Source organism: Suncus etruscus, chromosome 6 (assembly GCF_024139225.1).
Source record: "Suncus etruscus isolate mSunEtr1 chromosome 6, mSunEtr1.pri.cur, whole genome shotgun sequence".
Taxonomy (NCBI): Eukaryota; Metazoa; Chordata; class Mammalia; order Eulipotyphla; family Soricidae; genus Suncus; species Suncus etruscus.
Window position 1 is genome coordinate 105660979 of NC_064853.1, and position 18551 is coordinate 105679529.

Sequence of the window (18551 nt, forward strand, 5' to 3'; positions counted from 1 at the left end):
GTGGGGTATGGTTGGGAATCAGCTCTGGAAGGTACTGAGAAGGAGATAGACACAGCCCGGGGAACAGCTTTACCTGGAACACCAAGTCCTGAACCCTAAGCCTCAGCAGAAGAGCCAGCCTGTTTGTGCTTTGCTTTGTTGTTGTTGGTTTTACTTTTGGGGGCCACATCTGGTGATGCTCAGGACTTACTTCTGGTTCTGTGCTCAGGGATCACTCCTGACAGTGCCTGGGGGAACATATGTGGTACCTGGGGTTGAATCAGGGTCTGTCACATATAAGGCAAGTGCCTTAACTCCTTACTCTCACCACCCAAGGCCAGCCTTTAGGAGTTCTGAGAAATGTCATTGGTCCTGGAATACGACTGTTCTGGTCTAAATTCAGAGTTGGAGAGTAAAGAGGGCCATCAGAAGAAAATAGTTGTTACAGATCTCAGAGAAAGGATTGAGGAGGGTAGGAAGAGAGGTGGCCAGAACAGCATCGGGGCTTCAGAGTGGAAGGGGAGCAAGAAACTTCCTTTGGAGAAATAAGAGTCAGAGTTCACCTTTGGACATTCAGAAGGACCTGAAAGAAGGAAAAGAAGTTTCCCTCCCCCCCTCACACCATCATTTGTACCCATGCCCAGGCCATGTGATCCTGGGTCCCCCTTACCCTCAGAGTTGGGGGGAGGTTGGTTTGAGACTCCCAGCTCCAAAATCTTGAAATCCAAAAGCTGATTTTTATTAACCATAACAAACTGCCTTTATTACCCCTGTTCAGTGGGTGGCTTCAAAGTTAAAAAATAATAAAGTTAAAAACAATAAAATAAAACTCTCTCCTGTACCCTGCCCAGTGGGATCCCATCTTGCTTCTTCTTGGACAGGGTATCAGCAGCTCCTCTGCCATTTTTCCCTCCAACTGTTGTTGGTTCTGGGGGAATGGCCCCTTTGTCCCTGCCCCACTCCCACATCTCTGCAGATGTGCTTAAAATGTCATGTCCTACTAATCAGATTATCATGATGGAACATTCCTCAGCTGAGCTGCTTTTTCCATTCTTTCTTGTCTAAGTTCAAAGACCCAGGGCATTCCCAAACCCTGATTATTCTCCTATTTCATAGAGTAGAGAAGAGCCATCCCCAAACATTCCAGCACACCCCATTCTTCCTTGCCCTTCCCTTTCTTTTTATGTATTTTAGTTTTTGAGCCACACCTGGTAGTGCTCAGGCCCTATTCCCACCTCTGTGCTTGGTGTGTGTGGGGGGGTCACTCTGGCAGTGCTTAGGGACTATGGTGTGTGTGTGTGTGTGTTTTGAACCCTAGCCTCTTATGTAAAGCCTCTCTGCTCAACCCGCTGAGTTTTCTTTAGCCACCACTTCTTCCTTTTCCTTCTTTCTTTGTTCTTTAATTTTTTGGGGAATGGAGTTGGGATTGCACCTGGCGCTGCTCAAAGGCTGTTCCTGGCTCTCTGCTTAGGAGTGACCCCTAGCAGTGATTAGGATAAATAGTGCCAAGGATTTGAACCTTGGTTGGCAGGGAGCAAGGCAAGTACCCTTCCTTCCTCCCTCCCTTCTCTCCAAAAATATTCCTTAGCAGGGATGAGGTCTTCTGTGGAACTGCTGCGTTAAAAGGCAAATATAGGGACAAGAAGCCCCTGATTTCTATAATCTGTAAAGTGAGCTGTAGAAAATACTAGATGTTTAGGAAATTAATCAGAAAAAAACCCTTAAGATATAGGGATAACCAATACAGCCTTTCCCTTATTTTTCCCTTACTAAAATATTGGGGTAACCTCTACAGCTTTTTTTTCTTTTTTGCCCCCAAACAATGCCCAGGGTGATTCTCAGCCAGCCTTTCTGGCTGTTCAGTGTGAGGGTTGGAGGATGTTTTGCCACATTAGGGCCTGTAGAAATGGGGATTGTGATGGTGTCCCCACCTCAGAGGTGCTTGGGGGCCTCAAGGGCCACACTTGGAGATGCTCAGGGACCATGAGGTGCCCGGGATCATACTGAGACAGCTTCTTGCAAGGTTGTTGCCCTACATCCTGTCCCTCGCTTTTTCATGTGGTCTACTGGTGAAGATGAGATTTGGCATGAAGATGGACTTTTCAGAGTTTTCCCTTGACTGCAGTGTTGGCTTCCTGGTGTGGGGGAGAGTGGGAAGGGGGAGGAGGAGGAGGAAGAGGAAGAGGAGGAGAAAAAAGAGGAAAGAGAGGAAAAGAGAAAGAGAGAGTTGGGGTTAGGAGAAGGATGTTGATGGTCCAGGGGGACCTGGTCTCTGGGCCCTAGTAAGAGGGGCTCAGGCGGGGGGGATGGAGGCATAGGCAACTCTTCTGATCCATTTCTAGATTAGGAGGCCACTGCTTTGTAAGGTGGTCTGTGAGAGTGGGGGTTGTGAAGGTCACTGAGTTTCTGCTGTTTCAAGTTTAAAGACAAAGACAATTTAGATCAGAGCTATCTAGTTGGTCCCTACTGGTGATCTGAAATCTACCAGTAGGATTGAAATTCAGAAGAAATGAGGGAGGAAGCTTCCTTTCAGATCCTTTTGAATACTTCAGTTGAATCATGCCGTCTGTTTCTTTGGAAGAGGGTTCCCGTGCCCGTCTCCACAGCTGGATGTGTGGAGAGCCCCACCCATTGTGTCTGTGATCATCCTTCTGGTGTTTAGTTTATGGTGTTACCCTCAAAACTTTGTTGTCATAAGCATGAAGTACTCTTGTTCCCCAGCTTGTCTATAGTTTCTCTTTTTGTTTGTTTTGTTTTTTTGAACCACACCTGGTGATGCTCAAGGGTTACTCCTGGCTATGCGCTCAGAAATCAATCCTGGCTTGGGGACCATAGGGACACCAGGGGATCGAACCCAGGTTCGCCTGGATCAGCTGTGTGCAAGGCAAATGCCCTACTGCAACACCATAGCTTCGTCCCTGTCTATAGTTCCTTTTACACTGAATTAGCTTCCTGTTAATGAAGAGCCTGATGGTTGGTTCTCTCTGCATCACTGATATGCACACAATCACATACACTAACACACAAACTCACAGACTCACATATAGATGCATACTCACACTTACACATATACTCATACACACAGACACACCTCACCTGCCACAGACACACTCAAACTCTCTCTCTCCCTCCGTGTCTCTCTCTTTCTCTCTCTCTCTCTCTCTCTCTCTCTCTCTCTCTCTCTCTCTCTCTCTCTCACACACACACACACACACACACACACACACACACACCACACACACCATGCACAGATTAAGGGCAGGCTCAGCTTTGTCAAAACTGAACCTTTGTGCTCTTAAAAACACAATTGTGGAAATGAAGCGAATTTTATGGGCCAGAAAGTTTAGCACATATCAAGTCATTAACTTTTGCCTTTTGGCCACATCCGGTGGTGCTTAGGACTGTACTCAGATATCACTCCTGGTGCTACTTGGGTGACTATATGAGGTATCAGGGGTTGAACCTGAGTCTGCTGTATGCAGGGCAAATGCCCTACCCATATACTATCACTCTGACCCTCATCAGGTCACTAGTTTTTATTTTTGTTATTGGGTCACTAGTTTTTATTTTTCCCAAGTTTTCCCATTTTCTATGTCCTTCTGCCCTGCAAACCTTCATCATGGCACTGAAGAGGGGATGCTGCTCCCCAGAGACACCTCTCAGTGGGTCCTCTGGTTTCCCAGAACTCTTTCAGCCTGGGAAATCTCAGGCCTCCTTGCTCTCTCTGACCCTTTTCTTGTTCCCTTCCAGCCTGGGGGTGCTGAGGAGTGAGTCTGAGTTCTGAGTGGCTCCCAAATTGCCCCATCTAGGGATGAGGGACACTCACAGTTAGATTCTGGGACTCTGGGTGATTCCCTGTTCTTTTGTGACCTGCAAGCCATGGCCTTGGAGGAGAAAAGACAGCTTCTCCCAAGAGACTGCCAGTCCCAACCCAAGAACTAGCGGTTTCAGAGGGAGACAGATGATGCATTTAGTTTCTCAAACATTAACATCATAGCAGCTTTTCTGGGTACCTACTGTGGGAACCTCATTGATGAGTCAAGCATGATCAATTTCTTGAGTTTTCAAACTAGGATTATAAACTCTGCCTCACGGCATTTTACAGAAAAGCAGGTTTGTGGCAATATGACTGAGGCTTTAGCAGCAGTTATTTCTGTTGTTTGGGGGCCACACCCAGCATGCATTGCTTAAGGAGTCATTCCCAGCAGTGTTTAGGGGACCAATTAGCAGTGGGGATCCATCCAGGCACCCTGAGTAGAAAGTTGCACACTCCCCTTTTGAGTTGGCGCTCTGGCCTCAACAGAATGACTTTTGTTTGTTTGTTTGTTTATTTTTGGTTCACACCCAGTGAGTCTCAGGGGTTACTCCTGGCTATGCACTCAGAAATCGCTCCTGGCTTGGGGGACCATATGGGATACCTGGGGATCGAACCTTGGTCCATCCTAGGTTACCACATGCAAGGCAGACGCCATGCTGCTTTTGCCACTGCACTGGCCTCACAGAATGACTTTTGATGTTACTTGTTTGTTTCAGAGGCCACACCTAGTGTCACTCAGGACGTACTCCAACAGGTACTTGGGGATCATATGAGGATATGTGGTACTGGGATCAAACTGGGTTCAGCAGCAATGCAAGATATGTGCCTAAATCTCTGTACTATCTCTCCATCCCAGAGTTACTTTTGTTACACCCTGTTTTCAAATAGTTTTATCCCTCGGAAATTTTAGTGCAGGCACCTTTCATGATGCTGGATAAATCTTTAGGACTTAAGGGGTTGTCCTGGTAGTTCTACCCTAGGGGTTTAATCTTTCCTTTTATAGAGAGGTGATTGTTATTGTTAGAAGTAAAAAAAAAAAATTCATATAAAGGGATGAAAAATGCAAGGTCTTTTGTTATTGTATGTGTTTGTAAATTTTTTTAAAATTTCCTTCCTGCCTCTTTGTATTAAAATCCTCCCCACTCTTGATGGTGAAAGCAGACATTGGCTTCTTGGGAGATTTCCAGGTGGAGGAGGAGAATGAAAATCACCAAGCAGGATGTTTTCTCCCTTGCAGAGCTGTTGGCCAGCTGGGGACACTTGGAATGACACCTTCTGCCTTGCCTGTGTCCTGAAGGGTGGGAGGGTGGGGTGTGGGAGTTACTTAGCCTGGAAAGCTCTGAGTTCAGTTCAGAGTCAGAACTTTCTGAGCAGTCTGCATACCAGATCCTTGTGAAGGAGAGGGCACGAGCACACACACTTGGTTGCTTGTCTCTGGAGGGTGCTTTGGCATGAACTAACATGCAGGGAAGTTGTGCTGGATACTAGTCACCTGACTGCTTGTTTTGCCAGCACAGACACTAGCAGAATCCCCCTGCCCCCCTCTATTCATAAGAAAGCCAGGGATATAGTTTTTTTTAGCACTCAAAAAGACTTCTCTGGCTCTGATAGCTTTTGGATTGATGCTCAAAGAGTGACTTTCAGGTATGGTACAGTTAATGGATCTATTATATAAACTGTGTTCAGAACATAAAAGAAATTACACTTAATCTTAGCCAAAAGGCCGAGAAGTAATAGAACATAAGAGAAATTAATCTATGCAATGCTATTACAGCACAAATCAGTAACTTCTATCTTCTCGGGACACCAAATAAGAATAATATGCAACCCCCTCTCTCCCAGTTGTCTTTACAGTTTATAAGTTTCATCAGCAATCTTTGCACCCAGGACAGCAATCCCTGTGTTTTTTTACTCTACGTATCCATACCCTTTTAACTGTTTCTGTTGTCAGATTGGTTATTGCCTATGTAAATGAGGCTTTGAAAATCTGGTCAAGCTCATTGTAATCAATTCCTTATTGACTTTATCAGATCACCCCTACATAACCTATCAGACAATACATAGAGAGGTGCTTGCCTCTTCTCTTACACTGTAATACAGATATTTGTTTTTTATTTGGGGGGATGACGGTTTGGTTCACACCCAGTAGTGCTCACAGGCTTCTTCTGACTTTGCACTCAGGAATTACTCCTGGCAAGCTCAGGGGTCTATATGGAATGCCAATTTCTGAGCATAGAGCTAGGAGTAACCCCTGGGTGCTTCTGGTGTGTCCCCCCGCCCCCCAATTTTTTTTAGCATCTACTTGTAGCAAACATCAGAATTTAGCCTTTACTGTGAGTTTGCTGATTCATTTGCTCTTTCTCACCTTTCTCAGTGGAGTGTGGAAAGAGATATGGTAAAGATGGGGGTGTGGCCCTGGGGTCTACCACAGCATAGCCAGTTTACTCTCTCCATCGGCATATCACTTTTTTTATACTCTGTGAGGTGAGCATAGTGACTGAAAAACCATCTCCAGGTTTGTTCTGTTACACTGGAGAGTTTATGTGCTGCAAGAGTTGAAATATCATCTTACACCACAGATACTGGCTCACATCACAAAGAACAACCAGTGCTGGTGTGGATGTGGGGAGAAAGGGATTCTTACTCATTGCTGTTTAGTGGTCCAGACTTTTTGAAAAACAATATGGGCGTTCCTCAAAAAACTAGAAATTGAGCTCCCATTTGAGCCAGTAATACCATTCCTGGGAATATAGTCCAGCAGCCCAAAAACGTAATATAGAAAAGCCCTCTCTACTCCCATGTTGATTGCAGCACTATTCACAACAGCCAGGATCTGGAAACAACCCAAGTGCCTGAGAACAGATGAGTGACTAAGGAGTCAATGGTACATTTTCATAATAGAATACCACGCAGCTGGTAGGAAAAATGAAGTCATGAACTTTGCTTATACCTGAATGGTTATGAGAGTATGAGTCAGGGGTAGGGATAGACATAGAATGATCAAACTCATTTGTGGGATATAAAAGAAAAAATAGGATGATAATAATGCCCAAAGAAAATAGAAATGAGGATCAGAAGGATTGGTTCATGGTGGGCAAATGCAGTTAAAGCAGAGAAGGGACCATTATGACAATGATGATTGGAAATGACCACTCAGGATAAAAACTATGGAAAGGAGGTAGAGTGATATGCATAATATCTCTTCAATAACAGTATTGCAAACTAGTGTTTGAGAGAGACAGAGACAGGGAGAAAGGAAGTGAGAGAGAGGGAGGAGAATGGAAGGTATGAGGGACTCTAGGGTCATTGGTGGCGGGAAATGTGCACTGGTGATGGGATGCGTGTTGGACATTGTATAACTGCAACTCAATCGTGCACAACTTTGTACCTGTATCTCATAATGATTCAAAATAAGTTTTAAAAATGTCAAGCCAGGAGAATAGAGCTGAGAACTGCCACATGGTAGACACTCAGGTGATGTTCGCTGCACTGTTGGTGCTATTTGTCACTGTTCCCTTTTTTTTTTTTTTTTTTTTGGTTTTTGGGCCACACCCGGCGTTGCTCAGGGGTTACTCCTGGCTGTCTGCTCAGAAATAGCTCCTGGCAGGCACAGGGGACCATATGGGACACCGGGATTCGAACCAACCACCTTTGGTCCTGGATCGGCTGCTTGCAAGGCAAACACCGCTGTGCTATCTCTCCGGGCCCTGTTCCCTTTTCTTAGTTCTCAGAGAATCTTGTATGTCCACAAACTAAACAAAAAACAGAAGTACAAGTTAAAAAATAAAGTCTCACGGGCCTGAGAGACAGTACAGTGGTTACAATACTTGCCTTGCATGTGACCAATACGAATTTGATCATCTGTACTCCATATGGTCCCATGAACATCTCCAGAGTGACCTCTGAGCACAGAGCTAGGTGTAAAACCTGAGTACTGCCAGGTGTGGCCCCTCACAGATCCCTGAGCTAGGAGGTAATAATAGAAATGAAAGTTTAAGCTGCATAGAAAAGAAAAGACATAGTAATATCATAGCATAAGAAGTTCCCAGTCCAAAGACAGTTACCAGAGAGTCTAAGATTTCCTGTACAATGTCACCAGCACTCCCCAAGAAGGAAGCCGCAGCTGCGCCTTTCCCAGCAGTTGCGTTTCCTTTCTATTGAGAAAAGGGCTCCAGGATATGAGCTGTGGGCATGCAGGGGTGATCCTGCAGGGGACTCTGTCCTTTGCTTAGTCTTGTGCTGGCCTGCTCTACCTTGTCTATTTTTCACAGCCTACACTCCCATCTTTTGTCTAAAAGTTTTGTTGTTGTTTTTTTTTTTTTTTGTCAGCAGGGCATTATTTTATTTTATTTTTTGGAGGGGAGGTACACCAGCACCAGTGCTCAGGGTTACTTCTTGAGACTAGGCAGTGGTAGGGAGCACGCCTGCAGAGCAATCATGAAGGAATCCTAAAGGGCTCTGGACCTTTACGTCCCCTCCCCAGCTCAGTGTTATGCACTGTGGTGTTTGCTTTGTGGTCAAGCAGTGATGGGGCTGTTGCAGACTCTCCCATGGTCTAAGGTTCCAGGAAGAGAACCTCAGTTGTGTAAGAACAACCTTCCTCAGAGTCAAGCTCCTGGGGTGGGAACTGGGTTCTCAGTGTCCCCCAAAGTAGGGTCTATGTGACACTTGTACCTGATGAGCAGAACAGTGAGGGAGGTCCTGTCCAGGATTTTTCTAGTTTGCTCTGGGGTACAGGGTGTGTGAGCCTTGCAAGCTGGCAGCAGTATTTCTACCTCATCTTGTCTCATGGACAAAAGGACAATCGGTAGGGGCACAAAGGGTTTTGGAGCTGGGTGGCCTTACAGGCTGACCCTTATCTATTTTTTTGCTTATTATCATACCAAAAGAGGAGCGCAGCTCCCTAGAAAGAAAAGAGAACAGGAAATGGGTTCCAGTGGGCTGATGAAATGAGAAAAATAGGAGGAAGCTGCTCTTGGGATTAGGGGAAGCTGCAGCCTAGGGAAATGAGGACCAGGCAGGCCCAAGGGATAAATCATGTCTCCCACGGGTTTGAGATGCCTTTCCTCTGGAATGAAAAGGCAGCACGTGACAAGGCACTGTTGGAGCTTCTCCATACCCCTGGAATAGTGGAAGGTGGGGTGGAGGGGAGCCGGGACTCATGCTTCTAAGGCCATTCCAGGGATCCATGCTGCCCCTCCCAGCATCTACACCCCTTCTGCCCTCCCTCCTCCACTTTGAGATTACTGTGTTATTGTGCCCTCCCAATCTTGGATAACTGCTGATATTGTTCAAAGGTCTCCAGTTCCCTCTCTCCCCCCAGAAGCCCAGTTACAGCACTTCAGCTCCCCTTCCTGTTTCTGCTCTGTCTGCAGAGCCCTGGCCTACACATTAATATGAAGGCGACAGAGTGGATCAGAACATAAAATTAAGGTAGAGGGCTAGAGATATAGGGCACTTACCTTGCATGTGGCTAGCCTAGGAACCTGGGACTAATTCCGGCACCCCTATGGTCTTTTGAACACTGCCAGGAGTGATCCCTGAAATGCAGAGAACACAACTGGGTTTGCCCCCCCTAACAAAATAAAATTAGGGTGCAGTGTGTGTGAGGGAGCACAGAGGAAGGGTACTTAGAGGCATTCAATCAAGCCATAGGGCATGCAGGATCCAGGTATGGGGTCCTGGAGCTAGAGCTGGAGAGTAGGACACTTGCCTTGCACTCGGTGGACCCAGATTCTATCTCCAGCATTCCATATGGTCCCCCAAGCACCACCAGGAGTGATTACTGAGTGCAGAACCAGGAGTAATCCCTGAGCATTACTTGTTGTGATCCAAAAACAAACGAAAACAGACATAGGGTCCTGTATAGTACACTCACCCCCTCCCAATCAGCCTCTCCCCCTTAAAAAGCCAGTGCCTTGCTTTTCAATTTGTGTGGTATCTTTATTTCCTTAAGTGAAATTTGAGAATGGCCATTCCATGTCTCCCCAGGAGAAAAGATGACATGAGGTTGCCAATTGGAAGCTATCTTTCTCTGCCAGACTCATTTGCTTCTGATTCTTGGGATTGATTATGGATTTGAAATCAAACAGTGGCTTTTCTGGGACTCGTATCTTATCAGCCCTTCTCCCGGCCCCATAGGCGTGCAGCTGCACATGCCTCTCAGCCCTCTGGGTTTCTGGCTGGGATTCAGGCTAAGTTTAAATAGGACGTGACTGCCAACAAGTCCTTGAACTTCTGCATCATTTTCTGGTCAGACGATTCATTGCTATAGTTGTTAGGGGAAGATAAGGGAGCTGTGGAATTGGGTCAGAGACTTTCAGGGCTGTAAAAGACTGGCAGGTGCAATCCATGGTCAGTTCTCACAGCTGCCAGGCATGAATGTGGGAGTGTTGGGGGCCCATCTGGTGTTCTGACCCCTACCACAAGCCACATGCTGACTCTTTCATCTCTAGGCATGCAGTCACATCTGCTTAGAATCTGCGACCCAGATTTGGTTTTGTTTATTTACTGATTGATGGCACCACATAGTGTTTGTTGTGCTCAGGACTCACTCTTGGTTCTGTTCTCAGAGATCACTACTATCAGGGCTCATGGGGGGTGTTGGGGATCAAACCCAGTTTCTTACCATGTGCAAGGCAAGTGTCCTACCCACTGTGCTGTCTTTCCAGCCCTTGGGACCTAGATCTGAATGTGGTGCATCAGAATTTACTACTGAGGGAGAGGCTTGTCTGTGTGCAGATGGCAGTTCCTGGCCTCCTGCACCCCAAGAAAGACTTCGGGGGGCCTCTGCTGGTGTGACTCTCCCTCCTGGATTCCCTGTGGCTCCCCACCATGCGAACATCCCTGTACCAGGATGGAGTCCTTCACTTTGTGTGTTTGTTGAGACTCATGATGAAACATTGAGTGTAGAGGAGGGTTGTCATCCCTGTGGGTCTGAAAATGACCCATGAGAGCAGGGAATGGGGGTGGGGTAGAGGGAGAATTATCTGTGGGGTGGGGGGACCTCTGTGCACATTGGAGTTTGACTTTTCAACTGGTTCCCAGGGAGGGAACATTCAAAAACTCATTTGAAACTTATTTTTGTTGTTTTATTACTTTATTTAAACACCATGGTTTACATAGTTGCTATGAATACATTTGTTTCTGCCATTCCATTTTCCAATACCAGTCCTATCCCCAGTGTAAAATTCTCTCCACCATTGTCCCTGAATTCCTACTCACCTTTGAAGACTACCCCCTTGACAGACATGAAATAATTTACTTTATATTGCTTGTTTTTAAGTAAGTGGCAATGAAATTATCAAAAAAGCTACGGCAAAAGAAAATTATCATATCTTGCAATAGGATTATTAAGTTATTGTCTGAGGATTTACTAAGCTATTTGTTGCTAGCTGATCATTCTTTTTTCTGAAATTTTGGTTATTAACCTTAAATGTCTTCAATCTTTTGACATCTAAATTTGGTGTAATCCTATTTGGTTATCAGTGCTGAAAAATTTGGAGGGTCCATATGGGGTGCCAGGGAACAAACCTGAGTCAGCTGGATGCAAGACCAGAACTTTACCACTGTACTATCTGTCTGTTCAATTTTCACCTCTTTTAAATTTCTTTTTCATGGGAGTAGAATTTGCGGGTACTCCCAAAAAATTCTTAAGAGGTCTGGGTGTTCCAACAGCGATTCTTGACCATTCAGACCAGGGGTTCTCTGTGAGGACCGGAGGATGTGGTCCTGCTGGGTTCTTGCAATTCTGGGATTATCTGGGTCCCTGGTCATATTGGGGGCCTCCAGGACCACATCTAGTAGTGCTGAGAAATAGCAGGAGTTTCAGGCCTGTACCATGATACTCTCTGTAAATCACATAGTGCTGGAAATCATGCCTGCCATGCAACCTGCTGTACTACCTGTGGTATATCTCAGTTCCTGGAGGTAGAAGTTTATTTTGTATTTTAATTTTATTTTGTACACTGTGGTACTATGATTAAGATAGGATTTTATGCATAATACGGTCCTTCATCACACTCTCACCCCTGAGTGTCCACCTCCCACCACCATTGTCCCAGTGATATATTGTCCCTCCCCACACCCACACTGTCCTATTCCTCCATTTCCTCCCCTGTAGTGAGCTTCCTACTGAAGACAAGTTTTTAGTTTCTGTTACCTTTGGGCTTTTGTTATTTTCCTGTGATGTTTCTTTTTAGAAAGGGATCATTTTGTGTCTGTCCTTTTTTGATTTTATTTCCAATATTTTTATTAAGCACCATGGCTACAAACATATTTGCAGTGGGGTTTCAGTCATAACATGTACATCGTCCTTTCAGCAGTGCAACCTTCCCACCACCAATACTCTCAGTTTCCCACCTCCCTCATCACCTGCCTGTCTCTGAGACAGGCATTGTATTTCTCTCACTCACTATCATTATCATGGTAGTTGTTAGTGTGTTATTTCTCTAACTGCACATACCACTCTTTGTGGTAAGCTTCATATTGTGGGTTGATCCTTTCAGCCCTCATCTCTATTGTCTCTGGGTATTATTACCAAACTGACTTATTTTTCTTAAATCCCACAGATGAGTGAGACTATTCTGTGTCTATCTCTATCTAACTCATTTCACTCAGCATAATAGCTTCCTTGTCCGTCTAGGTATAGGAAAATCTCATGACTTCATTTTTTCTAATGACTGCATAGTATTCCATTGTGTATATGTACCACAATTTCTTTAGCCACTCATCTGTTGTTGGGTATCTGAGTTGTTTCCAGATTATGGCTATTATAAATAGTATTGCAATGAACATAGGAGTGCAGAGGGCATTTTTGTATCACGTTCTTGCATTCCTAGGGTATATCCTTAGGAAAGGTATTGCTGGATCACATGGAAGCTCAATTTTCAGTTTGTTGAGGAATCTCCATATTGTTTACTATAAAGACTGAACTAGCAGCGAATGAGAGTTCCTTTCTCCCCACATCTCTGCCAGCACTGATTGTTCTTATTCTTTGTAATGTGTGCCAGTCTCTGTGGCATGAGTTGATACCTCGGTTGTTTTGATTCGCATCTTCCTGATGATTAGTGATATGAAGCAACTTTTTCATGTGCCTTTTGGCCATCTATTTCTTCTCTAAGGAAATGTCTGTTTATTTCTTCTCCCCATTTTTTGATGGGGTTAGTTTTTTTTTTCTTGTTAAGATCTGTCAGTACCTTGTATATTTTATAGATTAGACCCTTATCTGATGGATATTGGGTGAATAATTCCTCCCATTCCATGGTTGGCCTTTGTGTCTAGTCACTCTTTTCTTTGAGATGCAGAAATTTCTCACTTTAATGTAGTCCCATTTGTTTATCTCTGTTTCCACTTGCTTGGACAGTGGTGTTTCCTCCTTGAAGAAACCTTTGGTCTCAATGTCATGGAGTGTTTTGCCTATGTGTTCTTTCATATACCTTATGGTTTGGGGTCTGATATCAAGGTCTTTAATCATTTGGATTTAATCAAATAGGTGGTGTTAGATGGAGGTCCAGACTCTTTTTTGCATGTGGCTGACCAGTTGTCCCAGCACCTCTTGTTGAAGAGGCTTTCCTTGCTACATTTTGCATTTCTTGCCCTTTTATTGAAGATCTTGGGTTATTCTCTCAATACTCAAGTCCATTCCACTGATCTGAGAGTCTGTCTTTATTCCAATACCCTGCTATTTTAATGACTATTACTTTGTAATACAATTTAAAGTTGGGGAAAGTGATGCCTCCCATCTTCTTTATTCCCTAAGGAATGCTTTAGCTATTTATTGTTCTAAATGTATTTCAGGAGTGTTTGATCCATTTCTTTGAAGAATGTCATGGATATCCTTAGAGGGATTGCATTAAATCTGCATAATGCTTTATGGAGTATTGCCATTTTTATAATGTTAATCCTCCAAATCCATGAACAGGGTATATGTCTTCATTTCCTTGTATCCTCTTTTATTTCTTGAAGCAGAGTTTTGTAGTCTTCTTTGTTAGGTCCTGTACCTCTTTAGTTAAGTTGACTCCAAGGTATTTGATTTTTGTGGCACAATTGTGAATGAGATTTTTTAATCTCTAGTTATTTTCTATAGTTATTTGTATATAAGAAGGCCATTATTTGAGGCCAGGGAAATAGCATGGAGGTAGGGCATTTGCCTTGCATGCAGAAGGACAGTGGTTCAATTCCCAGCATTCCATATGGTCCCCGAGCCTGCCAGGACCAATTTCTGACCGTAGAGCCAGGAGTAACCCCTGAGTGCTGCTGGGTGTGGCCCCCCCCAAAAAAAGGCCATTATGGGGCCAGAGAGATAGCATGGAGGTAGGGTATTTGCCTTGCGTGCAGAAGGACGGTGATTCGAAACCCAACATCCCATATGGTTCCCCGAACCTGCCAGGAGTGATTTCTGAGTGTAGAGCCAGGAGTAACCCCTGAGTGCTGCTAAGTGTGACCCAAAAACCAAAAAAAAAAATTAAAAAGGCCATTAAGTTTTGTGTATTAATTTTGTAGCCTGCCACTTTCTCCACAAATCTATTGTTTCTAGAAGCTTTTTGGTAGTCTTTAGTTTTGTTTGTTTGTTTGTTTGTTTTGGTTTTTGGGTCACACCTTCATTTCTCAGGGGTTACTCCTGGCTCCACGCTCAGAAATCGCTCCTGGCATGCTCAGGGAACCATATAGGATGTCGGGATTCGAACCAATGACCTTCTGCATGAAAGGCAAATGCCTTACTCCCCCCCCCTTTTTTTAATATAGTAGCATGTCATCTGCAGACAGGAAGAACTTCTTCCTTTCCTATCTGGATACCTTTGATATCTTTTTCTGCCTAATTGCTATGGCAGGTACTTCCAGTACTATGTTGAAAAGGAGTGGTGAGAGGGGCAGCCTTGTCTTCTACCAGATTTTAGAGGAAAGTCTTTCAGTTTATCTTCATTGGCTATAATATTTTCCAGGGTCTGTGATAAATGGCCTTGACTATATAGAGAAAGGTTCCTTCCATTCCCATCTTGTTGAGAGTTTTTATCATGGACCTTATCAAATGCTTTCTCTGCATCTATTTTTTGTTTTGTTTCGTTTTGTTGTTTTTGGGCCACAGCCGGTGACGCTGAGGGATTATCTTGGTTCAACCTTGGGAGGTTATAAAGGTCCAAGAATTTAACCATATTTTTTCAGATTCTCTTGTTTTGTGCCATACTTTGATTTTCTCAAAGTAGTCTTGTTACCCTTTGAATTTCTGTAGTATCTGTAGTGATTTATTCTTTTTATTATTAATTCAGTTTATTATATTTCTCTTTCCCTTTCTTTCTGATTTTTGCTATTGGTTTATTGATCTTGTTTATTTTTTCAAAGAACTAACTCTTGCTTTCATTGCTTTTTTTTTTGGTTGTTTTTTTGGATGTTCAATTTATTAATTTCTGCTCTAAGATTTTTTGTTATTTTCTTCTACCCATCTATTTTTGATTCATTTGTTGACCATTCTCTAATTTTGTAAGATGTGTCAATATGTTATTTATGTAGACCCATTCTTCCTTCATGATGAGTACTTGCAAAGCTATAAATTTTCCTTTTAGTACTACTTTTGCTGTGTCCAACAATTTTTTTTGGGGGGGGGCTTCATATGCGACAGTGCTCAGGGGTTATTCCTGTGGCAGGCTTAGGGGACCATATGGGATGTGCCAGAATTGGAACCATCGTTGGTGCAAGGCAAGTGCCCAACTGCTGTGTTATCTCTCCAGTCCCAAATTTTGATAATTTCTGTTTTCATTCTCATTTGTATTCAAGAAGATTTTGATTTCTTCTTTGAAGTTTTGTCTCTGACCCACTTGTTCAGTATTGAAATGTTTAATTTACAAGTTATTTTTCATGTTTCTAAAGCAATAAATTTCTTTATTAAGCACTAAAGAATAAAAAGCAAATAAAAAGAAGCTTTCTGTTAAAACATTGTAAGAAAAACTGGCTGTCTTGGCCATTTTATGAGAGAAATTACAGTTTCCTCAATGAATTTTCCTAAGCATTTATATAATCCAAAGTTGACCTTTCTCTATTTTTTTTTTTTACAAGCCACTTTTGGTACTAGATGCTCACAAGACATGTCACTCCATCAAAGGTTAAATAGTAGGTCACCAACTAGGTTATGTGCTTCAATCTGATTAAATTTTCATAAATTTCTTTCTTTTTTTTTTTTTTTAAATTTTCTAACTACACTCACTACTCTTTGTGGTAAGCTTAATATTATGAGCTGGTCCTTTCAGCCCTCATTGTCTCTGGGTATTATTACAATAATGTTTTTTATTTTTCTTAAAACCCATAAATAAATAAGACTATTCTTGGCTCTCTCTCTTCCTTTGACTTATTTCACTCAGCATAATAGTTTCCATGTCCATCTACATGTAGGAAAATTTCATGACTTCATCTCTTCTGATGGCTGCATAGTATTTCACTGTACGATGTATCACAGTTTCTTTAGCCACTTATTTGTTGTCAGGCATCTGGGTTGTTTCCAGAGTCTGGCTATTGTAAATAGTGCTGCAATGAATATAGGTGTGCAAAAGGCATTTTTGTAATTTCCAGTTGTTAAATATTTTCCTCTGTGTCTTTTTGTAATTCACTTCTAATTTCAGTGCATTATGATTTGAAAAGGTATTTTGTACAATTTTTATCCTCTTGATTTTATGGAAGTATGTTTATTTTTTGTCTTAAAAGATTTTATTATTGGGTCTGGAGAGATAGCATGAAGGTAGGGTGTTTACCTTGCATGCAGAAGGCCGGTGGTTCAAATCTCGGCATCTCATATAGTCCCCCGAGCCTGTCAGGAGTAATTTCTGAGTGTAGAGCCAGGAGTAACCCCTGGCTTACACCCCTGGGTGTAACCCAAACCCCTCCCCCCCAAAAAAAGATTTTATTCTTTTATTATGCACAAATCACAAGTCTAACAAGCATTCAGTCCTGAAGCTGACGAGTTAGGGCCCGAGGGCCGCAAACGGCCCTCTGTACAACATTTTGTGGCCCTGCCCTAGAGGAATCTTTTTTCGTTTTGTTTTGTTTTGGTTGTTTGGGTCATACCCCCCAATGTTCAAGGCTTACTACTGACTTTGCACTCAAGGATCACCCCGACTTTGCCTCCTGCGGCCCCCAGGTAAATTGAGTTTGAGACTCCTGCTTTAGGAGGAGAGTGACCCTGGCTTCAAGTAAGGACTTCATTATATACTCTTAAAACTGCAATTCTTTAATTTTCTTTTGTCCTTGACAATGATTAATTGGTTAGATCCACTTGTAGGGTACACTGTTCATATTTCCTTGGGAACTATCAAACCACTCATTTCCCTTTACATATTTGATAGATTTATACTTTGTTCAAGACATGGTTGGGAAGTTACAGAGCATGTTTGGTAGTAACTGCTAGGTTACTACTAAGTCAGTTTACCCTGTTCTCCTGCTCAAAGCCCCATCCAGAGAGAAGAGTTAGTGGGTGACTGAGAGGTCAGTGAGTATATAAAATGGCTGATATTTAAAGATGGAGACACTTATGTTAAGATGGAGGAACTTACGTTAAGTCTTAATTCAGGGTGGCCTTACACTGTAATATGAAATGGAAGGACATGTAAGCAACTACAAATCTAATCTTGTGGGGCCGGGCGGTGGCGCTAGAGGTAAGGTGCCTGCCTTGTCTGCGCTAGCCTTGGACGGACCTCGGTTCGATCCCCCGGCGTCCCATATGGTCATCCTCCAAGCCAGGAGCAACTTCTGAGCACATAGCCAGGAGTAACCCCTGAGCGTTACTGGGTGTGGCCCAAAAACCAAAAAAAAAAAAAATCTAATCTTGTTTTAAATTTTATATACATCTACAACAAGATGAAAAAGAAATATGTATATAATTTTGTAAGATATGAAGGAAGAGGGCCCAGAGAGATAGCACAGCGGCATTTGCCTTGCAAGCAGCCGATCAGGATCAAAGGTGGTTGGTTCCAATCCCGGTGTCCCATATGGTCCCCTGTGCCTGCCAGGAGCTATTTCTGAGCAGACAGCCAGGAGTAACCCCTGAGCACTGCTGGGTGTGGTCCAAAAACCAAAAAAAAAAAAAAAAAAAAAGATATGAAGGAAGAATATTGGATAACTTTTTAAAAATCTTTTTCTGCATCTTTATGTTTTTCCTAAATAAATATAATAAAACACTAAGGTTGTTTTGTTTATCTTTCCCTCACAAGGACCCCAGACCATAGAGAAGACAAAATGGCCTTGGTAAATGCATGACATCTGGGATTTAGCTCAGGACCTCACACCTGCCCTTGGTGTTTTTTGTTTTGTTTTGTTTTTTAATTACAAGTCTTTTACAGTTATATTTAAGGTACATAAGTACAGTGAAGTTGGGCAGTTCCCATCACCAGTGTTGACCTCCCAGTTTTATGGAAGTATGTTTTATGGGCCAGCATGTGATCTGTCCTGGAGAATGACCCATGTGCAATGGAGAAGAATGTGTATCCAGTTTTCTGGGGATGAGGTGCCCTATGACAGTGCAGTGTTGAGTTCTCCCACTATTATTGTGTTGCTATTTATGTCTTCTTTCATATTTGTCAACAATTATTTTAAATATTTTGCTGGTCTCTCATTAGGTGCTATATGTTTATGAGTGTGATTTCTTCCTGTTGTACATATCCCTTGATTATTACAAAATGTCATGTCTGTTGCTTATAACTTTTTTAATTCTAAAGTCTGTGTCCTCTAACTTATTTATTTATTTATTTATTTATTTATTTATTTATTTGGG

The 18551-nt window shown here is 43.0% G+C and overlaps 1 protein-coding gene across 1 annotated transcript in view; it reads left to right on the top strand.

Annotated features, from left to right (window-relative positions):
• The window catches only part of XXYLT1 (xyloside xylosyltransferase 1), a 110802-nt gene that overhangs the window by 31436 nt on the left and 60815 nt on the right, over positions 1–18551 (top strand). The gene's annotated exons all lie outside the window — the stretch shown is intronic.